Below are 22778 nucleotides of genomic sequence, written 5' to 3' on the forward strand. Positions count from 1 at the left end.
GGGGAGGGGGGAATACAACGGCATTGGGGGGTGTAGTGCAGGGGGTTCAAACTCAAATGGGGAGGGGCACAAGCGCATGGGAGGGGGCATGGGCACACAGAGCGAGGGGCTAAACAGGCTGGAGGTAGGACAGGAAAACCAAAGGGCTAGCTTCAGAGGCTGGGGCGGGCCAAACAAACAAAGGCTGCAGAGGGAAACGGGCGGGGCAGGCAAACAACCTGAAGCTAGTAAAGGGGGCTGGGGCAAAGGGAAGAGGCAAAGGCTGCAAGGGGCAAATGGGGCAGGTAGCAAGGGGCAAAGCTGTGGGGTGGGCAATCCAAGGGGGGGCACGTGCACCCATGTGCGCTTGCACAAAGAGTCAGTGTGGGCTGGCTGCTGCTTCAGGCCCAAACGGTGGAAGCAGGGCGTGGCAAGCCAAGCAAGCAGCTGAGTCCAGAGGTAGGAGCTGAGGCAGATGGTAAACAGCCAACAGTGGGGGTGGTGGAGGGGGTAACGGTGGTGGTGGTGGTGGTGGTGAGGGTTGGGGGGGAGACACAGATGGATCAGGGGAAAGGCTCCACACCACACCCCTTGTGTCCCTACAAACACAGTCAAAACCCCCATCACAAGAGTGCGGTTCAAAAGTTATTCAGTCTGAAAGACCCCCTCCACAGTGGTCTGCAAAGTCTCTAGGTGCTCCCCCACTGGTAGATGGTCCCCCTCTTCTTCTCCTCCTCCTCGGGGCTCCAGCAGCTCCAAGCAGCAAGCTCCACAGCTCCAGCAATTCCAGGTGGTGGTCTGGGCAGGCAGAAAGGACTCCTCACAGGTGGTGGTGTCCACAGCAGTAGCAACAGCTGTGGCAAGGTCACTCACTCTCCCGCTCTGGGGAGCGGGCCAGCAGCCGTCCCCCTCCAAGGGGCTGTAGTTGGAGCAGAAGCAGCTCCCAAGGGTGTGTGTGGGTGGGTGTCTAGCAGCTAGCCAGCAACCAGGTAGGAGAGAAGGGGGGTGGGCGGTGTCTGGCTCAGCCAGGGGAGCAGCTGGAGCAGTGGCAGCAGCAGCAGTCTCCTCCTCTCTCCAGGCCAGTCGGGTTCAGCAGAGGAACAGAAGGTGGGTCTACTGGATGAACATGTTTCTGTTCCCTGACTGACCAGAGTAGGGGGCTGCTCCAGGCTAATAAAAACACCTGTCTCCAATTAACCTGCAAAGAGTCAGGTGAGGCCATTAAGCTAATGTGACCACCTGACTCTAATTAAGGCCCCTCTGATACTATAAAAGGGCTCACTCCAGTCAGGCAGAGGAGAGCAAGTGTGGCTGAAGGACTGGTTAATGAAGACACCCTCAAGTCATTAGTAAGAGAGCCCTAAGATAAGGGTGAAGAAGGGACAAGCAGGAGAGCTGCGGGGAAGCGGCCAAGGGAAATGTAGCAACTCTGGCAGTGAAAGATTGGTTGCTAACAGCTACTATCATTAGGGTCCCTGGGCTGGAACCTGGAGTAGAGGGTGGGCCTGGGTTCCCCCCACAACCTGCCACTACAGAAACATTTCCTAGGAGGGGAAAACAGGCCCCTATCAGGACAGGAGGCTAAACTGTTTTGGTATAAGGCTGTAGGAGCAAAAGAGGCTGTGGGAACTCTCTCACCAACCTCCTTGCTGGCTTATGATGAAAAGGGCTCAGTAAACTGTATCCCTGGCCTTAGAGAGAGAAGGGCTACGTGGAGGGTTGCAATGAGTCTCTGAAACTAGCATAAACCGCCTGGAAGCGCAGGACCCACGGGGACAAGGTTGGAGCTCATTATGTTATTTGGCCACTAGATGTCTGTGTTATACTGAAAGTCCCAGCAAAGGTGCAGTCTCTGGTCCTACAACAGATGGAAGCCAACTTGTTTTGGTTGTAGCTTATTCCTTTATTAATCAATGTCTGCTTTGTAAGGGCTGTGGCTACACTTACTATGACAATCTGCACATAAGTCCAAATCCTGGATCCACTGCACAGTTGGGAGTAAATGGACTACCCTCTAGAGGAAGCATATGGGAGATTGGTTATGAACCACTTTGCAGCAACTACTGCTGACTAAAAGCTACATCACCTGTACATCAGTTGTAGCCACTCTCACAGGGAATATTACCAATGAATCTGCTTTATTTTGGAACCACCATCCCTAGCAAAGACGCTCTCTGCCTTGTGATGCAGGGAGCTCCTGGGGTGCTGGGGCATGCAGTTGGTGCAGATTCCTTGCATGGACAATCTGCAGCCCCCACCTCCTTTCCACAAACACTGGACTCTAACGTCAGTCTGCACCCTTCAAGGTCCTCCACTCCAGTGGAGGGAGCGGGACAAGCTGCATAAGGCTGACCCTACTGTCAGTGATGTGTGACCTTGCATCTTTAAAATCAGAACTGAGTCCATAAAATAAACTGATCTGTAAAGGGAAATTGCATTATGGGTGTATGCACACTCAAAAAACTCCACTCTGATCTATATCTGCAACTGCCATACACTTAACAGCCTTAACACAAATCCTCATCCTTCCGGCCCAGTGGAGAATGGGACCCAGCAGGCAGCCTCAAGATGAGGAGCAGGGCAGTACAAGCAGAAGGAGCCCTGCCAAATGGCCAACAGGCTGAGGCAATGACAGAATGAACAGTTGCTTCTGTGGCCACACCTCTAAGCAAAACATCTGTAATGACCATTAAAGAATATCCTGTGTTCAAGGAGCTCTCTGACAGTCGTAGAGTTGGTTCAGCAAGCTCTGCATGCCCCCATCCCTGTTATGTAAGTCCCCAGCACAGGGCGGGTACCAGGGCATTTTGGTGGTGAGTGGAGGTGTGGCAGAGGCAGTCTTATTGACAGCTATTTCCTAGCTGCCAGAAGACACATACAGACCATGGTCAGCTGGGTTCAAGTTAAGCCAATGCTAAGGGCTTCCCTAAACTGTATTGGGGGACTAACCAGCTCTTTGAAGCCCCAGGGAAGAGGAATCACATTGCCTCCCTTCTTAGTCCCATTGCAGGGCTCTGCATCAGTATAGCAGAGATGAATTCAGGCTTGGAATCTGTGTGACAAAGCCAATCTCTATGAAGGTCAATCAAAACTACACTATCCAGCATAGTTTAGATTCCATGCTTCGTTTTCTGACTTTATTATCTTTCTTTAATCACAACAGTGGCAAGTAACACCTGAAAAAAATGTAGTCCAATTACACACTGTCAGTGGGTTGAAAACTATGTTTGGCTGTAGAAAATATAGCGAATGGAATACTAATCTTTTGGAAAGCAGACAGAATCTGTTGCTTGACAGACAATATAAATTTTCACAGCACATGCAAATACTGTCCAATTGCATTTATAAGAAGAAAAGGCTTTAGGATAGGAGGCAAGCTCGACATAACTTTTTTTCAATCTTGCGATTTGTGAGACATTTTACAAATTCAGGGTCAGTTTCATTCTATTAAATGTAGGGCTGTCGATTAATCGCAGTTAACTCACGTGATTAACTCAAAAAATTAATAATGATTTAAAAGATTAATCGCAGTTTTAATCGCACTGTTAAGCAATAGAATACCAATTGAAATGTGTTAAATATTTTGGATGTTTTTCTACATTTTCATATACTGTATTCTGTGTTGTAATTGAAATCAAAGTGTATATTATTTTTTATTATAATATTTGCAGTGTAAAAATGATAAACAAAAGAAATAGTATTTTTCAATTCACCTCATACAAATACTGTAGTGCAATCTCTTTGTTGTGGAAGTGCAATTTACAATTGTAGATTTTTTTTTGATACATAACTACACTGAAAAACAAATCAAAGTAAAACTTCAGAGCCTACAAGTTCACTCAGTCCTACTTCTTGTTCAGCCAATTGCGCAGACAAACAAGTAGTTTACATTTACAGGAGATAATGCTGCCCTCTTCTTATTTACAGTGTCACCAGAAAGTGAGAACAGGCATTTGCATGGCACTTTTGTAGCCGGCACTGCAAGGAGTTTATGTGCCAGAGAGGCCAAACGTTCATATTCTCCTTCATGCTTTCGCCACCATTCCACAGGACATGCTTCCATGCTGATGACGCTTGTTTAAAAAAAATGCATTAATTAACATTTGTGACTGAACTCCTTGGGGGAGAATTGTACATCCCCTGCTCTGTTTTGCCTCCATTCTGCCATATATTTCATGTTATAGCAGTCGCGGATGATGACATAGCACATGTTGTTCATTTTAAGAACATTTTTGTTGCAGATTTGACAAAACGCAAAGAAAGTACCAATGTGAGATTTCTAAAGACCGCTATAGCACTCGACCCAAGGTTTAAGAATCTGAAGTACCTTCCAAAATCTGAGAACAATGAGGTGTGGTGCATGCTTTCAGAAATCTTAAAAGAGCAACACTCCGATGCAGAAACTACAGAACCCAAACCAGCAAAAAAGAAAATCAACCTTCTGCTGGTGGCATCTCACTCAGACAATGAAAATGAACATGCATCGGCCCACACTGCTTTGGATCATTATTGGGCAGAACCCATCATCAGCATGGATGCACGTCCCCTGGAATGATGGTTGAAACGTGAAGGGACATATGAATCTTTAGCGCATCTGGCACATAAATATCTTGCGATGCCGGCTATAACAATACCATGAGAACACCTGTTCGAAATTTCAGGTGACATTGTAAACAAGAATCGGGGAGCGTTATCTCCTGCAAATGTAAACAAACTTGTTTGTCTGAGTGACTGGCTGAACAAGAAGTAGGACTGAGTAGACTTTGTTTTATTTTTGCATGCAGGTTTTTTTCCATAATTCAACATTTGCAAGTTCAACTTTCATGATAAACAGATTGCACTACAGTACTTGTATTAGGTGAATTGAAAAGTACTATTTTTGGGGGAGGGGTTACAGTGCAAATACTTGTAATCAAAAATAAAGATAAAGTGAGCACTGTACGCTTTGTATTCTGTGTTGTAATTGAAATCAATATATTTGAAAACATCCAAGAATATTTAAATAAATGGTATTCTATTATTGTTTAACAGTGTGATCAATTGCATGATTAATCACGATAAATGTTTTTAATCGCTTGACAGCCCTAATTACATTCTATTTACCTGAACTTGCTGCTGACCATGATTAAAAAAATTAATCATGCAATTAATCACACTGTTAAACAATAATAGAATACCATTTAAATATTTTTGATCAATTTACTCTACAGCAAGATGTTATGCATATAGTTTCAAAATGTGGGGAAAAGAGGTCCATGATCCAGATGTTTTTTTTTATTTTATATATATATAATTTTTTATTTTATATATATAAATCTGGATCATGGACCTATTCTTCCCATATTTTGAAACTATACATAACACCTTGCTGTAGAGTAAACTGATTATGAATTTCAAAGTGCGATGCTATGACAGATGTGAAGGCTTGTTTCATTAAAATTTTGTTGCCAAACATTACTCAGATTTCCTTCAAAATAGAAGTGACTAGCCAAAGCCTGTTTCATATTTTTTACAGGAAAACTCCAAGAAAAACAATCTATGAAATGTTTCCCCCAACTCCTTGTGCTGTTAAAAAATATTGTACCGAATTCAGAAATATAGCATCATTGGTGGATACATTCCCATCACTTCTGCTTTGTGGTTCTGGGATAGTTATAATTTAACATTGTTGCAGTATAAAAATAGTACTGCAGAGGCTTCATAAAACAGTTAATGGAGCTCCTAAAAAAAAAAAAAAAAAAAAAAAAGAGGATTGCGTGACTGCTTAAGAAGGGCACGTTCCACATGGCACAAATATGGACTCTGCTGTTGAAAATATTTTAATTTAAGGTCACATCAGGCAAAAGAGATATTCTACCCCATAACGGGAGTAGCCAATGTGCTGTAGCAATCTCAATTAGAAAGTGCTAAGCTCCGTTCCCCACAACACAACTCTGCTGGTTGTTGATGGTTTCCACAAGGAGAAACAGAAGAAATTAAGCAAAATTCACAAGTAAAAGGGAGAGTCAACCGACAGAATAATAATGCCGTAAGGACAAGGGCTGTACTTGTATCTGTGTCATGAATATAAGGGGAAGGGTAACCACCTTTCTGTACATAGTGCTATAAAATCTCTCCTGGCCAGAGACAAAATCCTTTCACCTGTAAAGGATTAAGAAGCTAAGGTAACCTCGCTGGCACCTGACCCAAAATGACCAATGAGGGGACAAGATACTTTCAAATATGGAGTGGGTGGGGGGGAAAGGTTTTTCTGTCTGTCTGTGTGATACCTTTGCTGGGAACAGATCAAGGATGCAAGCCCTTCAACTCATGTAAAGTTAGTAAGTAATCTAGCTAGAAAATGCATTAGGTTTTCTTTGTTTTGGCTTGTAAATTTGCTGTGCTGGAGGAAATGTGTATTCCTGTTTTTGTGTCTTTTTGTAACTTAAGGTTTTGCCTAGAGGGATTCTCTGTTTTGAGTGACTGCCTGTAAGATTATCTTCCATTCTGATCTTACAGAGTTGTTCTCTTATTTTTTTTTTTTTGTTCTTCTAATAAAGTTCTGATTTTTAAGAATCTGATTGGGTTTTTTGGGTCTTAAGAATCCAAGGGGTTTGTGCTCATCTTGTTTATTCTCAAGCCTCCCCAGGAAATGGGCTGTAATGGCTTGGGGGATATTTTGGGGAAATAGGAACTCCAAGTGGTCCTTTCCCTGTTCTTTGTCTAAATCACTTGGTGGTGGCAGCATTTTCCTAATCCAAGGGCAAAGACTTTGTGCCTTGGGGAAGTTTTAACCTAAACTGGTAGAAATAAGCTTAGGGGGTCTTTCATGTGGGTCCCCACATCTGTACCCTAGAGTTCAGAGTGGGGAAGGAACCTTGACAATCTGTCACATCAGAAAATCTACACTCAAAGAGCCGAAGTGTACACTCCCCAGAAATGCTCATGTGACAGGAGGGAGGGGGCCAATAAATTTCAACTCAGGGGATTACCTTTGAATTGTCCCCTCAGTTGGAGGGATCGGTAGAGCCATCAAGAAGGGAAGGGTGCTGCCTCTCAGCCCCATAGAGTCTGCTGAACTACAGGGAAGAGTAAGCTTCCCATCCAACAAAGGGGTGGCTTCTTGGTGCTGCTCCTCTGGCAGCCCTCTACCCCCCATGGCAACGTTCCTTCTGCAGGAACCAGGCTGCCATTGGCCAGGCATGCCCATCTCTACAAGAAACAAAACCTAAACATGCCAACTAACCAACAAACCCTTGAGGACCACAGGGGTTCAAGCAGGAAGTGGAAGTAAATGCTGTTTCAGGCAACTGTTACTATAATCATAGATACCCACTGGGAAGGCAGTTGCACAGGAGGAGAGCAGAACTGCTCCTCCTAGGAATGTGCAAACAATGCAGTGTCACAGTCATAGTACACCTTGCATGGGGCCTGCCTTTGGTGACCTAGGTTTTGGGGCAGACGTAATGGCAGGCTTTTTCAACGGGAAGACAATAGAAGGGCAGGGTTAGAAAAAGTTTCCAGGAAGGGGAGTTGGAGCAGTAAAAGCCTCTGGATGGAGGAGACAAGGAAGGTGATGGAAGGAAATTGGCCCTCTGGAAAACTCTTGCATTATCTTTAAAAGTATGTAATGCCTCCACTAATATGGGCCCCTCCTTCTTCTGAATGGGACCTCCCTCTCCATGAGTCCCTGCAGAGCCTATTCTTTGCAATACACCCAAGGAGGAGCTTCTGGCGGATAGTGGGAAGGGGGTGGGGGAATGCAGTGGAGGAAAGGGGGCTGATCATTAATTTCGAATATTGCATTTTATACCAAACTGATGGCAATGTAATGTTATAGCAAACATTCAATACTATTTCAAAAACGCTGGAACAATATTATTGGGGATTCTGCTTTTTACTACTCAGCTACAATCACTGGTAAATTATACTCCTGGCCTGGCATACCAACATGGCTGTTTTTCTTTCTGCTCTCTACACACATCTTACTCTGGCAGAACGAGCCAGGCACATTATCGCTTTCCCCTTCCATGCCCAGATCTAGACAGAGGCAGAAGGGAGATCATGTTCCCCTGAGTGGTTATGCAGTCCTGGACAAAGTCTAGCTCTTTGTAATCATGGCAATTTTGGGATCACCTAGCACAGTGGTTATCAACTCCTGGGGGTACACAGAGGTCTTCCAGGAGGTACATCAACTCATCTAGATATTTGCCTAGTTTTACAACAGGCTACGTAAACACTAGCAAAGTCAGTACAAACTAAAATTTCAGTAATAGTGTGCTGAGGCACCTTTGTATTTTTATGTCTGATTTGTAAGCAAGTAGTTTTAAAGTGAGGTGAAACGTGGAGTATGCAAAACAAATCAGACTCCTGAAAGGGGTATGGTAGTCTGGAAAGTGAAACAACTTGCCACTTTTTAGTCACTCCTCAAGTCTTATTGCAGTTTTGAGAAACCTAATAATCCCTGCCTTTAAAGTCATCAGGCTAAAATATCCATTTGCTAGATGAGGTTAAAAAAACCTTCCTTTAGATGCATATATTTCTAGTGCAGTGGTGGGCAACCTGCAGCCCGCATGTGGCCCATCAGGGTAATCCACTGGTGGGCCGCGAGACAATCTATTTACATCGACCATCCGCAGGCACTGCTGCCCGCAGTTCCCATTACCCTGGAATGGTGAACCGTGGCTACTGGGAGCTGTGGGAAGCCGTGCCTGCGGACGGTCAATGTAAACAAACTGTCTCGTGGCCTGCCAGTGGATTACCCTGACGGGCTGCAGGATGCCCACCACTGTTCTAGTGGAATAATTTCTCAAATATAAATGACTACCATGCCTCAATATCTTCAAGGTGAGAGCATAAATAGAAAAAAAAGTGATTATAAATAAGACAAACCTAGGGAATTCTTCGTAATCTGTACGTTAACTTGATTTGTAAAAGTAAAATATTAAAAAATAAATGCTGGAGTTTTGTGAAATATCCAGGTCAGAATAAGAATGAAATTATCTTGGGGATATTAGATTTTCAAAGGATGGAACACCTTCATTTGCAAACCAGCATCTTTTAATATACAAAAAGTACAGTGTGTATATGTATAGATTTATATACAATACATTAACACAAGCAGAAACTTTCGTCATAGTTAAGATTGCAACAGGACACGACATACTCAAGAAATAGGCACATCTGACTTTCATACAGTCCGTATACATGTAACATCATTCCACCTTACCATCACAGAGGTTGATTTTTGTGTTAAGAGTGTGAGTATGACTAAGAGGGTACATATGGCTTGTCAGGTATCTGATGGAAAAAGAAGTGGATGCCTTATGGAGTGTTAATAATAATCCCTATTTCTTATATAGCACTTCTTATCTGTGAAGCTCAAAGCACGTTACAATCTTGAATGTATATATCCTCACGACACCCCTGTAAGAAAGTGTTATCATCCCAGTTTTACAGATGGGGATATGAGACACAGAGGGGCTAAGTGACTTTCCCAAGGTCACACAGGAGGTCCATGCCATAGAAAGGAATTGAAGCAGGGTCTCCTACATCCTAAGCTGGTGCCCTAGCCACTGGACCATCCTTCCCCTTTACTATAGTTGTGGACAAAAAAAAAAAAAGTAAAACCTTTATCTGGCATTGCCGTGTTTATCTGGCATTAGGGTTGCGCAAATGTATCAGTAATTTAAGAGTCTAAAACATTATAAGAATGTTGTAATTATCTTAAAAACAGCATTGCATACTCAGGAAATTCAGAATTAAAAAGTTAAACTTAAATATCTCTACACACATTGCCTATATATAATGATATAAATAAGGGGGGGGGGGAGAGAAAAAGATTATACTGATAGATCTATATACAAAATCAAAGTTCAAGAGATTTTAGAGAAAAATCTGTATATTACCAAAACTTCAGAGTGAAAATTTCAGACTAACAGTATATTTAAATGCAAAACTTGCCAGAGTGAAATGTAATTTTGTAGCTTTCCTTGGTAATGCAGAAGACAGCTTGTGATACTTACCACATAAAGGGAAGATGTTTATCAGCTCAAAACTTTAGACCCTCCAAAGTGGCGCAGCAAAGACTGAATCCCTTTTAAAAGCAACTGATGACATGATGACAATTAAAATATATATCTTTCAAAAGCTTCCAAACCACCAGAAATAATCTCTCCCCCTCTCCTCACACAGTGAAGAAGGTTGGTCTTCAGTGCTGAGTTCACTGCCAGCAGCAGCAGCAGCAGCTGTGAGGGTGAAGCTCAGGGCTTCATCACTTTCTTGGGTTTCTTACTAACCTGATTTTCACTTTGAGAATCAGTTATTCCTGTAAATTCTGCAGCTGAGGGCTGGGTAGCAGCCTTGGGGGTCTTTTTCTCAGCAGCTTTTAAAAAGGGTGCCGATGTTTTCTTAATTTATCTGTATTTATCCCTTCCCATGCTTCTTATCACAAATTCTGTTTACTGCCAGGATAATGAGGTGACCCTCATCCCTCTTTAGGGAGTAATGCTGCCAAGATGCAGAAACGCAGGCTTAATGATGTACCAAGTAAATTTTCTGCCCCAGCTGACTCACTCATTTTTTTGGACTGCTCACAAAGGGATAATTAGCTGGAAAGCACTTTCCTGCTTTCTTCCAACTTTTATTTGTAACTTATATAAACAACTATGCATCCTGCTGGACCACAGAAATTCTGACAGCCATGATCTATTGTATATTCTAGTAATAATTTTAAAGAGTTTCCCACGTATAGAGTAAGGAAATGATAATTTAAAGAAGTGGGTAGACAGACAGATAATGCAGTATACTTTACAGTTGCATGCCATACATGGAATTTTTAAATTGATTGCTATTGAAAGGTATGGAATTGGCAGCCCAGGGAGATTGAAGTCATTTATTCACAAAACCGGTTCACTAAGGGCAGCAGCAGTGTAAGCTACGCTGCCCTGCTACAACATACTTCTGGTGCCCCAAACTTAAGCTGGAATTTAGGAGGAGATCTATGAGGAAGAGAATGACACACTAGTTGACAACAGTGGATAACAAACGCCAATACTAAACTTTTATTTGAAAGTGAATGTGCCGTAAGCTGATAAGTAGGCTTGGAAAGAGGAGATTTTTTTAATCGGTAACTGTTGTTCAACATTGAGTTTCTCACGCGCACACACACACCCCACAAAAAATATTTCAAAATGCACAGACAGGCAAAATAAGAAAAATGCTGCTTGAGAACTTCGTAGAGTTTTTTTAAGATTCTTTACTTTGTATATTTTGACATATGGTGTTGAAAAATTGCATTTTAATGGTTATAAAGCTTTAATTTTTTCAGCATGTACTGTCATTAAATAATTGTCTGACCCCTCCCATTATCTGACCTTCCCTCCGAATTTTCTGCAACTGTGAAAATTTAAATCAATACAGATTGAAAAAAAATGCTTAAAAGTCATATACAGTAAAACCTGTGTTAACTGGCACTTTATCAACCAGAAAACTCTATTAACTGGCATTTCTGATATCGCCTGATACAAATCTTCAGTCTAGTAACTGGGACTAGTATGCTGCCCAAAAGGTTATGCAATTGCCCATTCTGCACTCTACTTTTATGCAAAAGAGGCAGAAGACAAGTAAGCTGATATCAGGGATTTATTCAAAAAAGCAGTTTCCAGGCTGTGTCAGAGGGTCCTTACAGATTCATCCCAATCTCCTACACCTTCTATATCTACAATGAAAATTGATGTTGATAATGATGATCCTGAGGCACTGCAAGATCCTGAAGTGCCTTCTGAATCACCAAAGAAACATTAGATTATGCTCAGTATAGTTTTAGTGTTAAGTGTATTTTTAGTGATCTGGATGTATGCCATGCGCTGCCCATAGTGATATGTAGTGTCACAAGATAAAGTTTTCTATACAGTAGGTTACCTGTATACACCTAAGTGCTTCAAGAAACCAACCACTCTGCAGTGCAGTACTACTACTGGATTGGTGAGTACCTGTATACTATTTTATACTTGATTCATTTTATTCTATTCTGATTCTTTGAAAATTAGTATTCCATTGGTAAGTATAACTCTTAGTTAACTGAAATTTTTGACTAACCGGCACCCCCTATTCCCCCAACATGCCGGACAACAAAGCTTTTACTGTATTTGTGCAGTACTGTGAACATTTAAATAAATAAAGAAAAAATACTTAAAAATAAACACTGATATAGGTCAATATTATAAAAAAAAATGAAAATCAAATACTGCCAAGCCTACTGCTAAGGCAGTCTGTCATGGGATTGTAGGACTTTCTGGATATTTTTCTTTTGATTATTTTATATTTGTTAATAACAAATTGTGCTGCGATAACTTGAAATTGTCACTTTGCAGGGGCATGATGCTGGTGAAGAGCTAACCAGGACTTGGTTGGAAGGGGACTGAGCTAGAACTGGTAGAAACCCCTTTTCTTCCTGTGGAAAAAAAAAATTCACACAAACTTATTATTTTAAACCTTTTGTGAGAAATTTTCAAAATGGTTCAGATCAAAATTTTTGTTTTGTTTAGATTCAAATTGAATTTTTTTGTTTTGATTCACTTCAGAAATTTTGTTTTGATTTACTTTTTTATATGGAAATTTTAAATGTTTATCTCCCCTGCCCCGACTTTTCCAGCCCTCCTTCTTTTTTGCCACTGCATGCAATAAAATGAATGAATGTTGTCTACAGCTTTGTTTTGCTTTATTTTTTCCCTTCTCTTTTTTTTTCTTTCCTTTTTCCACTAAAACTTAAGGACATCTGGAGATGTTGCAGAGGGGCAGATTTACAGTGTTTTATTTTTCCTTTTGCCACTCTTAACTTTTTCGAAGCTAGGAGAAATTTTGAAAAATTACAGCAGGGGTTCTCAAACTGGGGGTTGTGAGGTTATTATATGGGGGGTCGTGAGCTGTCAGCCTCCATCCCAAGCTCCACTTTGCCTCCAGCATTTAAAATGGTGTTAAATATATCAACAAGTGTTTTTAATTTGTAAGTGGGGGTCGCACTCAGAGGCTTGCTATGTGAAAGGGGTCACCAGTACAAAAAAGTTTGAGAATCACTGAATTACAGAATAGAGGGGGAAAACTGGGAAATACACATGCTGGAAATTATTCATTCTGTTGCATTCAGTGGCAAAAATGTAAAGGGGGCAAAGAGGGGAAAACACAAATAACCAACACATCTTTGAATACAACAAAAATTTCAATTCAAAATTACATGGAAAGTGTGCTTTTGTTTAGAAACTTCCCATACAGTCATTTAAATTACATTTTCCCACGAAAAATGGTTTTGTTTTTTGATGAAACTCTATTTTGGGTCAGGAAATTCTTTTGGTCCTTCAGAGCCGACTGCTCTCTTTGTTCACTGAGGTTGGTGTGGAAAGGGTTCTCATTGCTAATCTCCCAACAGTATTGTTTGCTGCTCTGAGGTAAATCCAGTGCATCTCTCTCAAGGGCTGCTTGGAGGCCTCAGGGAGCAGTGCAGCCTGAAGCAGCCCTGTGTCAGCCACTCTTGGGAGCTGCCTCAGAGCGCAGGTTGTTCCCTGCTATTACCTCTGAGCTCCTCCTGGAGGAGCTTTTCCCTATCATGCAAGAAAGCGAGGGCCAGGCTGCAAACAAACCTCTCAACCCACCAATATGTGGCACAAGCCATCAAAATACATGACAAGTGACCAACGTATGGAACACCTGGGCTTTTTTACCCACTGTGCAGCAAGTGATGGATTATAATGGCTTTTAGCCATAAAACCTGGTTTTAGGGATCTTTTCTCATTGCTGAACTAAATTGCAAAACTGGCTTATTTGGACTCAAACCATGAAAATACATCCCCCCAAAACAGGTTTTATACTTAAGAACCATTGTAATCCAGCAGTTACGGCACAATTCACAACCAAAGAGCCCCTTTGCACTACCTATGTCCTTCTCTCAAACAGTATCCTTTGCCCTCCCACCTCCTCTCCCCAGTCCCATTTTCCCCTTTGTTCCCCTTGCTTCCTGTTGTTGCCTCCTGTTCTCCCCCACTCCCGTACTTTTGCTCTCCATATCCGACCCCAAAAGAGCCAGGAAACTATCTGCAAATTCTTCAGGGAGCAGCAGCAATAGTAAAGGCAGTGGTAGCTCAGTTCCTCTTCAGGCTTCCTCACTCCTCCTCTCAGCCTGTGGGCTTGCCTCAGGCAGTGACAGTGGTTGTGGAGGGCAGCTCCAGAGTGCTCCCCAGCTCTGCTGTTCCTCTGGCTACAGGTTGGCAGCAGATAACGGCTCGCAGCGGCTCCTCTCACACGCCCAAGGACAAGAGGTGCTGCCAGCACGTACCTGTGTCCTCTTTGTGGTGATTTCACCACACACGCACACATCCAAGTACATGTGCTGCTTGGTGGTGTCTCCTCTTGTTCTCTCACTGGCTTCTGCTGACTGCTGTACCAGCCCCAGCTGCTACAGACTGAAGAACACCATTAGCCTGCATGTAACAGCACAACCATGAGCCTTAAATGCCCCATGGCGAAAACTACAATGAAATACGATACAGCTGGGAGGCTGGTCTCGCTCCTTAACTAGACAGGATAGCCAACCACATCACTCACACTCCCCTTTCATGCATCCCCCAGTCTCCTGTCCACCACCTACACCTACTAATTCCTTCTCTTCCCCCTCTCAGTCTCCTACCCATCATATTCTCCTTCTCCGCCATGCCACTTTCTCCTGCACCCACTTCAGGCTCCTCCTGTCCCCACATACCTCTGCACCTCTTAGTCTGACCCCATGCTGCCTCTGCTGGGTCCCCCACAATCTGCCTCCTGCCTCCCCACTGCCTTGAACCCACTTTCAATCTGCTGCCTGCTCTCTACACTCCTCTGCACTCCCTCAGTCTCCACATATTCCTGCATCTCCTTAGCCTTACTCTTGCTCCCTCAGACTCCTCAGTTTCCTGTACAGTTTCCTAACACTCACCCACTCACCCAGATCCTTCATGTTCTCTTGTCCCCTGCCTGGTCCCCACATGGTGACTAAGGAGTCACCATGACTTCCCTGAGGGAAACCTGGCTTCAGTCCCCTTGGAAACAATCAGAGATGGTGGCCATCTTTAATGGGGGCAGCGTCGCTTTGATGTGTAAAGGCTGTAGGGAAGTGGCAGCCACCATGCTGAGGGCAGTCAGTCCTACTGATAGCAATTGGAGTTGGTGGCCATTTTGAGTTAGGACAAAATGTCACTGGTCTGAAGGAAGAAATCCACTGTTGCTAACTTGAATGATATCAGTATTGCCAACCCCAAAAGATCAAAAAGTCAGGAATTAGACTCCAAAATAGCATCAGCTGGGCCTGTAGGAATATAGACCCATGTTAGGCCTGAGTGAACGATGTTTTAAAATTGAGTTTGAATATTAGCATGAGCAATAGGCCCAAAGTATGTGAGCAAAAAGAAAATCATGAGAAAGGAGGGTTATTTGTGTTAAACATATAGTGACTCTTTGGAAACGCAGTATTAGCTTATTTAAGGTTTGAGCTGAAGTAATACAAATAAAGAAAACATGGTTAATTGGGTACCAAGTGCAGTAAATAATTGGTTATATGTTTGTTTAATTTATTATAGAGACATGCTTAGCCTAGTAGTTAGGGGAAAATATGGCAAAGTGAGATAAGGAAAAAAACCAAACCTTGAAGAGAGCAGAGTGCAGCCCTAAAGTGATTCAGCTGGCTTTAAATAAGGTCCAATAACCAGCAGTGACATCACTTGTTTGTTATAGTGTGTTAAATGGAAGGTATCCTAGCCATTCTTTGTCGGGCCTTTTCTTACCTGCTCTAGAGTCATGCCATGATGGGAAGGTACCTCCTGATCCTGTTGTAAGTATGTTGGCCAATGCTTATAACTGTATTGTTGCTATGGATATAGAATATAAGGGTGTAAATACTTAAGCTGATATTTTGGATGTAACCAACACCATGTGGCCTTTCTAACAAAAGAATGTGTGTGTGGAATCTGGCGCCATGGTAAATCTTAATAAAATTAGGAAAATTATTTCCAACAAGGCTAGGGTTGCCAATTTTGGCTGGATGTATTCCTGGAGGTTTCATCACATGATTAATCTTTAATTCTGGGAGACTCCAAGACAGTCTTGGAGGGTTGGCATCTCTAAACAAGGCCCAAAATCATGACTTCTTTTAAAGGTTAAGTTGTGTTGTTTGGTCTGTCTTTTGACTTGTGAATCACTGTGTGAGACGGTTAGTGATCCCAACTCTCCCAAATGTAGCACATAAGGTGATTTTGGCCTCTGATGTGAAGCTTTGGCTGCTGCCTGATGGTGTGGAGATTCTAGTTTCTTCCCCCAAAACCAATGTTCTCATTGATTTTTTTTTCCCCTCTGTTCCCTGTCCCACATCTGTCCATCCTTCAACTAATTATACTCCCCAAAACCCCTACATCAACTTTAGGTCCCCAACTCCACATCTGCCCCTTGCCCCACCCAGTGTACCTCTGGTGGTTCATCGTGTCTCTCTCCAAGGCAGAAGGGTGCTGCTGCTGCAGGGTCCCCCCAGCTGCTGCAGAGTCCCCTTCTCTGCTTCCCAATCCTGGGGGGGAGGGTGGGCACCTCCAGCAGTTCCCTCCTCCTCCCAGGCCACCCCAATGAGAATATCATCAGCTGCTCCCTCTTCTGCTTCCCTCCCCCAAAATCTATCTACTCTCCAGGGCAGGGAAGACAGCTCTGCCAGACTCCTGTGCTAGCCCCGATTGGGGGAGGGCAGCCAATCAGAGGGGATTTTGCCCCTGAGCCAGCTGGAAACTCCACGAGAGCTGCTCCTTCTCCTATCATATTGAGACTGGCTCCAGCGACAGCCAAAAATCATATTACTCATGGTGAAATCACAAGAGTTGGCCATGCTGTATTAATGTATGTCTCACAATATTTATTGTTTGACTTAAAGTCCCAGCTGCTTTAATCAAGTAATCAAATGATTGCACAAGAATCTCACTTTAAAAAATAAAGCTGAGTTTCTAGCCCTCATGATTGTGGAGAAAAGTTCACTCCCACTGTTCCAGTATTGGAAAGCCAACACACACAGTTAAAATTGTCCTCATTTACACCCATGCAATTGTACTGATTGGAATGGAAATGCATGAGTTTAATGGTGACCACCATTGGTCCAATATCTCAGACCACCCACAATTACTTGCACTAAAGAAAATATCTCTGTTTAGATTAATGCTAAGAATTGCACAACTCAACACAAATGCTCAATTTGCTTTATAAATAAGGCTAAACAGACTTGAGGGTTTTTTGGATGACATTTTGTTCATCTACCTTGCTTGTGCATGTTTTATGTACTTTCCCATGTTTTCTTAGTTTTTATGCAGATAAAGCTAAACCACCAAATTTCAAACAAATTTGAACTACATAGATAAAACAGGACAAAATTTAACTTTCATTCTGCAAAACTACCTCTCTTACACTTTAGATAAGTGAAGTGGATTGTGGGTAAAGCTCATCTATGCAGGAGACAGAACTTTCTCAGTTGCTGGGCTGAGACAGTGGAATGAACTCTCACAGAGACTAAGGACCTCACAGATCTCACCACTTCTGCTCTAAGCACAAGACCCTTATCTTTGCCCTTGCCTTCTCTAACAAACACACAGCAACATGTATGTTAAAACAAACCAAACCCTACCAAAACAAGACACTCCCTGCACACACTTCTACCCCGTGGAGAGAATGAGAAATGAGTCCCGGATGACTGGAAAAAGGCTAATGTAGTGCCAATCTTTAAAAAAGGGAAGAAGGAGGATCCTGGGAACTACAGGCCAGTCAGCCTCACCTCAGTCCCTGGAAAAATCATGGAGCAGGTCCTCAAAGAATCAATCCTGAAGCACTTACATGAGAGGAAAGTGATCAGGAACAGTCAGCATGGATTCACCAAGGGAAGGTCATGCCTGACTAATCTAATCGCCTTTTATGATGAGATTACTGGTTCTGTGGATGAAGGGAAAGCAGTGGATGTATTGTTTGACTTTAGCAAAGCTTTTGACACGGTCTCCCACAGTATTCTTGTCAGCAAGTTAAGGAAGTATGGGCTGGATGAATGCACTATAAGGTGGGTAGGAAGCTGGCTAGATTGTCGGGCTCAACGGGTAGTGATCAATGGCTCCATGTCTAGTTGGCAGCCGGTGTCAAGTGGAGTGCCCCAGGGGTCGGTCCTGGGGCCGGTTTTGTTCAATATCTTCATAAATGATCTGGAGGATGGTGTGGATTGCACTCTCAGCAAATTTGCGGATGATACTAAACTGGGAGGAGTGGTAGATACGCTGGAGGGGAGGGATAGGATACAGAAGGACCTAGACAAATTGGAGGATTGGGCCAAAAGAAATATGATGAGGTTCAATAAGGATAAGTGCAGGGTCCTGCACTTAGGATGGAAGAATCCAATGCACCGCTACAGACTAGGGACCGAATGGCTAGGCAGCAGTTCTGCAGAAAAGGACCTAGGGGTGACAGTGGACGAGAAGCTGGATATGAGTCAGCAGTGTGCCCTTGTTGCCAAGAAGGCCAATGGCATTTTGGGATGTATAAGTAGGGGCATAGCGAGCAGATCGAGGGACGTGATCGTTCCCCTCTATTCGACACTGGTGAGGCCTCATCTGGAGTACTGTGTCCAGTTTTGGGCCCCACACTACAAGAAGGATGTGGATAAATTGGAGAGAGTCCAGCGAAGGGCAACAAAAATGATTAGGGGTCTAGAGCACATGACTTATGAGGAGAGGCTGAGGGAGCTGGGATTGTTTAGTCTGCAGAAGAGAAGAATGAGGGGGGATTTGATAGCTGCTTTCAACTACCTGAAAGGGGGTTCCAAAGAGGATGGCTCTAGACTGTTCTCAATGGTAGCAGATGACAGAACGAGGAGTAATGGTCTCAAGTTGCAATGGGGGAGGTTTAGATTGGATATTAGGAAAAACTTTTTCACTAAGAGGGTGGTGAAACACTGGAATGCGTTACCTAGGGAGGTGGTAGAATCTCCTTCCTTAGAGGTTTTTAAGGTCAGGCTTGACAAAGCCCTGGCTGGGATGATTTAACTGGGACTTGGTCCTGCTTCGAGCAGGGGGTTGGACTAGATGACCTTCTGGGGTCCCTTCCAACCCTGATATTCTATGAAAACAAACAACATGGCACAGATGTTAGTCAAGTTGTGCTATTCACTACTGGAAGGCACTTAGATACTATAGCAGTGAGCACAATAGAAGAACCAATTTAAAATAGCCTTTGAAGCCTCAAGAACTATGGACTTACAGTGACAAGTGACCCATTACACCAGTAGTTCTGCTTTTTGTTACCTGATTCTGAGCTTTCTTTTCCTGATATGAAACGACACTTTTCTCATTTATATGCAGCAGCTTTTGCTAGGGCAGCCAATGAAGTATCAACTTCAGGAATAGGAACTGGGGGATGATAAGCTTCCCATAAGCTATGATGTTGAAGGAAACAGTGTTCCCTGACTCCCCTGCACAGGCAGAAGTTCTCAATTTAACACTTAGAGTACAATCACTTCCAGGCTTTTAAGTTTCTGACCACAGCAGCTGTTTTATCTCCACAGCAAAATATTTACTAGTGAGTTTATTTTGTAGAAAGACTCTCCCTACTTTGTTGTTCAAATGTGAACAACATCTCCTTTTGGCTAACAGCATTAAGGCCTCTAAAAGTTCATTGGCACTGGAAGCAACCATTTAATCTCTATATTAGTAGTGAGTTCTTTGTTGTTATCTCTATTGAAATATTTTCTCCAGGCCCCAAATAACCCCATTATACTAGGCACAGTGCACACAGTTTGAGACAAGATGTAACAGCAAAGTATGACAACCAAAAGCAAGAGAGGAAGGACAAGGGTAACTATCACAGGTATTTTAGTGAGCTGTTGCATAACAAGTATTTTGTTAGTTTTTTATTCTTAATTTATTTTAACTAAATAAAATCCTATATCCCCAACTGGTGCACAAACCATCATTCACTGGCTGACTTTTTTTGTAGGCATCATAGCAGGGATAGGTTGTGAGAAGAATTTGAAGGAGGGGCGAATAGTGGCAGTAGGAATTAATTCCGGAAGGGGTTCACTTTGCTAGTGGTGCCGTGGAAGAAGGTACAGGGATGGCTGTGGAAAAGCTGACAAACAGAACAATGAGGTTTGCATTGTTGGCGGAGTGGGAGAGGCAGGAGACAACAAGATAAGAGAGAAAAAGAGCAGGATAGGTAGGGAGAGGTAGATCTGTGAGATACCTTAAGAGTGAAGGCAAGAAGCATGAACTTCATGTGGTAAAACAGAAAGGAAGTGGGGAGTGATGTGGGGAGACGGATGAGTTAAGAAGCTGATTCTAAGAGCCAAGTTAACTTGCATAACTGTCTTTTTCTTATAAGAAATCTACATGTGTGTATTAAAGGTGGCGAATATATCTGGCAAACTAAATAACCAGAAGAGATGCAGAAAGGAAATGATACTCAGTAGTCTAACATTTTGATGAATCGAGTTCCTTTACCTTTAGAGATTTTATGTAAATTTGAGTTACAGAGCCAAATACAATAGTCAGAGCCAGAAAAAACACAAGGATGAAGCTGCCTGACCTCCTGTCACTTGCAGCATTGTTCCTTCCAGTACATCCTGGCCCCAAAGCAGTCAATGAGAGACTTGATTTCAAAGGTTGACTTCAATGAACCCAGGATTCAGTCCAGTACTACTTTATTCTTTTTAAATAACTCACTCTTTATTTAGGAAGTTTTAACCAGTTTGCAAATCATTACTGTTAGGATATAGATATTCAGGCCTGTCTGTAAAGGCCTGTACTTTAAGAATTTAGGGGTATTCTTATCACTTGGCTAGTTCTAGAGGTATAAAAGAAAGAATCAAAATCACTGTCTGCTGGTGTAAGGGCCTTCTCTTACTGTGACAGTTTGAGGCCCTGTGCTTAGGCTAAGGCCTTTGGCTAAGCAGCAGAGGCAGCCATAAGCCAGGAAGCGAACAGTCACATCCTCACATTCCAAACTAGCCACATTGAAAGAAGGTGCTATTGGGCTGTTAGGAATACAATCCTGTCCTGAATACAATCCTGTCCTGATAATTCCTATCACCTCCAAAGAAAGGGAAGTGCCTAGGAAATGTAAAAGGAAACTTAGTTTGATAGCATCCTGTCTGGCAAGAACTCACTTATCAATAGCTGGGATGTGAAATCCTCACTTCTGTATTGTTTTCCCACTTTGCTATTGTTTGTCTGTATAATCTCTGTCTGGTCCTGTGATTGTTTCTGTCTGCTGTATAATTAATTTTGCTGGGTGTAATCTAATTAACGTGGTGGAATATAATTGGTTAGCTAATCATGTTACAATATGTTAGGATTGGTTAGTTAAATTTCAGTAGAATGATTGGTTAAGGTATAGCTAAGAATATTACTATATAAATTAGGGGCAAACAGGAAGTAAGTTGGGATTCGAAAATAAGGAAAAAGGAACTTGTATTTAAGCTTGCTGGAAGTTCACCCCAATAAACATCGAATTGTTTGCACCTTCGGACTTCGGGTATTGTTGCTCTCTGTTCATGCGAGAAGGACCAGGGAAGTGGGAGAGTGAAGGAATAAGCTCTCTAACAATTACCATTTAAATATCAGAGATAAAACAATTATTACAATAGTGAACTTTTTTGTTTTTGCTTTTGGAAACTTTATCCTGTAATATAATCAACTCTATTTAACAGGTGTTATATTACAAAGTGAGCCTCTGTACATGCTGGATATGTTGTTTCTAGTGAATTTATTGAATTGAGTGAAACTATTGATTATATCAGCATATGCTATATTTTCCACAGAACCATTCACTACACAGGATGGACAGTGAATAAGGCAAGTCTGCGTGTCAAATGAGGCTGTTGGACCCCTTTTAAATTGCCCGGGTAGGCCGCAGGGCTCCTAAGCACACATGACCGCTCTGGGCCCTGCACTTTGGGAGGCGTGATTGGCCAGCGCAGTTGGTCCTGGAAGTGATGAATTTGTCATTTCCATCCCAGGCCCCGCAGCCACATAGGGACGGCCCTGGCCCTGTGGTCTGGAACTGCTGTCAATGGACCTGAACGATGGAGCAAGCATTACCATCCTGATTCTAAGGCAGCCTATGTAATTCACTCTCCTCAGGTCTAGGGTAGAAGAGAGACCCCCCTTTTTCTTCAGAATAAGGAAATATTGGAAATGGAAGCCTCTTCTCTTGTACTCCTCCAGTAATTTTCTGTGGCACCTAGATAAAGCAATGAGGCCACTTATGTTGGCAGTAGCTCTTGTAAGAAGGGTCCATGAAGAGGGATGGGAAAAGGGGGAGCTGGATATGGGGAAAGGAGCAGAAATGGATGGGGTAGCCTTGGGGTCTGTACAGTGCCCGTTTGTTGGCTGTGATTGAAGACCAAGCCCAGTGAAAGAGTGCAAGGAAGCTTCCAAAAGATGTTGGGAAGCCCTAGGTTTGCTCTGGTGTGGCTCCCAACGTTCCCATCAAACCTGCTGCCTCTGAGAGGGTACCGTTTTTGCAACAGAGGAGGATGATTGTCACTTTTTCTGGGTCTTTTTCTGGGAGAGTACTCCCATTGTTGAATCTGGTGCTAGAAACAAGTTCTCTTCCTCTGTTGGGGCTGGTATTTGTATGGGTAGGGCTATGGTGCGTAACTCCTCAGTGATTGCTGTGTGACCTTTGAATCTTTGAGAGAGGAGCGCTTCATCTGTTGGGCTGCTGAAGAGCTCCAGCTCTCCCAATGGCAGGTCCTCTATAGCGTGTTGCTCTTTTCTAGGGATTCCAGC

General features: G+C 42.9%; 1 protein-coding gene across 3 annotated transcripts in view; it reads right to left on the minus strand.

Moving 5' to 3' along the window:
- Positions 1 to 10487, minus strand: part of COL6A6 (collagen type VI alpha 6 chain) — a 102738-nt gene extending 92251 nt beyond the window's left edge. The window contains exons 1-2 of one of the 3 annotated variants that reach the window (XM_043540820.1): positions 10257 to 10487; positions 9984 to 10067 (exon numbers count right to left, since the gene is read on the minus strand). The gene's annotated coding sequence lies outside the window, so the exon portion shown is untranslated. Of the gene's footprint in view, positions 1 to 9983 lie in introns of all 3 variants that reach the window. The other 2 variants (XM_043540819.1, XM_043540821.1) reach the window with 2 other exon arrangements.
- Between the last annotated feature and the right edge of the window lie 12291 nt (positions 10488 to 22778).

The sequence above is a fragment of the Chelonia mydas genome, chromosome 2, assembly GCF_015237465.2.
Source record: "Chelonia mydas isolate rCheMyd1 chromosome 2, rCheMyd1.pri.v2, whole genome shotgun sequence".
Lineage (NCBI taxonomy): Eukaryota > Metazoa > Chordata > Testudines > Cheloniidae > Chelonia > Chelonia mydas.